Source organism: Gavialis gangeticus, unplaced genomic scaffold (genome assembly GCF_001723915.1).
Source record: "Gavialis gangeticus isolate Ggan-Ray unplaced genomic scaffold, GavGan_comp1, whole genome shotgun sequence".
NCBI classification, from domain to species: Eukaryota; Metazoa; Chordata; order Crocodylia; family Gavialidae; genus Gavialis; species Gavialis gangeticus.
The window spans coordinates 73812304-73814803 of record NW_017728994.1 but is presented as its reverse complement, the minus strand read 5'-3'; the positions used below and the strand labels follow the sequence as shown (position 1 = coordinate 73814803).

The 2500-nt window shown below is 31.4% G+C and overlaps 1 protein-coding gene across 8 annotated transcripts in view; it reads left to right on the top strand.

Moving 5' to 3' along the window:
• Window positions 1-2500, top strand: part of EBF3 (early B-cell factor 3) — a 167122-nt gene that overhangs the window by 9387 nt on the left and 155235 nt on the right. The window lies entirely within an intron of this gene.

Below are 2500 nucleotides of genomic sequence, written 5' to 3'. Positions count from 1 at the left end.
ATATGGCAGCAACAAGAGGGTCAATATATGATTGGCTGTAGGTTATGAAATTGGTACCCAAAACTAATAAATGTTAGAAGAGGTGTACATATGACACCAGTTTTGTGAAGCAGAGAGTTAGGCTGTTTTGAAGAAGGGTTGAATTTCAGCAGCTTTCATTACAAAGTTATCTTTTGATCATGAACTTTGCTGTCCAGTGACTGAAAAATTAAACCTGGAAAACTCCATGAGTTAAGCCTAAAGAAATATGTACCACCAGTGGAGAGCAATGCTAATGTTTAACTAGCTGAAATAGCTGTTTGCTTAGTGGAGAATGTTAGGTATCTGACAGAAGGGACATCTCTCTTATTAGTAATCAAATAGGGCTGACCAGTTGTTGCCATCACTCTGGGATTGTGTCAGGCAATTGAGAACAAGTTCAACACTTTATAGAACTGGAAGTACAAAAATCAATATAATTATATTTGTCTTTAGTGTTTTAGCTATGGAAATCATACAGCCGTGGATTGTGGCTTTTTGAGCTGAATGTATTTCTTTTTTATTGGCTAAAAATATTTGGAATCATAGGAATCTTTGTTGAATAGTAAATGAAAGATAGCATGTTATAGTTTTTATTATTGGATCATTGGCATGTTTCATCATTCAGAGCTTTCAAGCTATGTGTGACATGTTTGCAAATGTAAATGTTGAATTGCATTAAAGTGCAAAGCCTTAGAACACTATAAAAATTAACTAGAAATGAAAATGAGAATAATATTTTTCTGTTATGTGCTCAGTCAGACTTTAATGTAGACATGTGGACAAAGAGATCATTTCTTGACTATTGAACTTAAACTGAAAAAAATTACAAGTGCTATGTTTGAATAATGCATACTTACAATGAAGTATGACATAACATTTTTGCAACAATTAAGGATTATAGTAACATATATGTGAATAACAATAATCAATTAAAATTATATCAATTCTGTTCGGGATGGTCATAAGGAAACTGAAATATACTTTACCATATCAGTGCTTTTATAGCGCCTCAAACATTTCAAACTGCGTTATAATTTGATATTCTAGAAGCATAAAAGGATTTTAAAAAATCAGAAAAACATTTTGTTAATGGGCTTACCATGTTTATTTGAATAAGGAAGACTGAAACTCCATTTACGCCTAGCGTAAATGCTTTAGAGATCTTAATTATTGATGAAAATTTTCTGTGCTTCTAAATTTAAAGATATGACAGTCTTACAGGAGTTTTAATCACCTTCTGTATAAACAATTTTAAAGTTTTTATATTATGAGAAAAAGAATGTATATTTTAGCTTTCTTAAGAGAGTGGTCGCTTATAATGACGAAATACTATCAGCATTTTGTTGCATACAGTATATGCCTCAGAAGGCATTTTGGCACAAAACCCCTTCTATCTGATGGTGTAAAATTGAAAAAAAATGTTGTGTTTAGGGTTCACTATGAGCAAAGTGCAGCAATTCTATAAAAGGAAAATAAATTTGTGAAGATGTTTTGTAAGATTAAAAGTCATTTGAATCAATCAAAATGCATTTAAAATTCTTAATTATAATTTATGTTTGATCCATGTGTTAATAGTTTGTCACCTAAATTTGTTGGTGTTGAATTTCTGGTTTGCATTTTCTCTTGAGTGTCCCAGAACAAAATATGCCCATCAAATTTGTGGGTCAATTTACAGTTTCCCATAAGAAGTGTTATCACTTGGTTAGTTGGCTTAAAAAAGAATTATATACAATATACTTCACTAGATCCTTTTGGCCTTTAGTAGGTTTTGACCAGATAAGGAATATTTGTCCTGAGGATATGAACCAATAATTCAATACTGAATTGAGATCTATGGCCACATGTAGCCCAAACTAAGACTCTTTGCGATAATGTGAAAAACAATTCAGATTAGGAGAAATGAAAAAAAACCCCTTAAATATTTCAGATGTAGGAATTTACTACAGATTGCTATATATTAAATCAATTAATGAAATTACACAGTTGCATCTTGTAGCAGACCTTCATGTAAAAACAAAATAGAAGGCCTTAAATACAATTTTGCATGTTGCATATCATTTCAACCTCTTAAGTCACTAAAAATTTTCTATTCACAGTAAATTGATTTTCCTCACGCAGCATTACTAAGGAAGATAGTTTTTATTACTATATGAGTATAATGTACTACAGCATATTAGTATTATTTATACAACAAAATAATTTATGTAGTAAAAAAACCCACCAACAATTGTAAAGTGTGGTCAGTAAAGAGATGCCACAGAAAAAGTGTCCATGGGAAATTAGATTGACCCAAAGAAAACCAAATAAAAGAAAGGAAAAGGCCCATATTTTCTTTGTGGTGTTGCTGAAAAGGATGGGAGTATCATTTTCATAGTGGAATAATGTTTTCTGGGAAAACACAAAAGCAGATGTTCCTCATTAGGAACACCCATTGTCTACATATCACAACTATGAACAGATAAATCTATCCTATTTCACC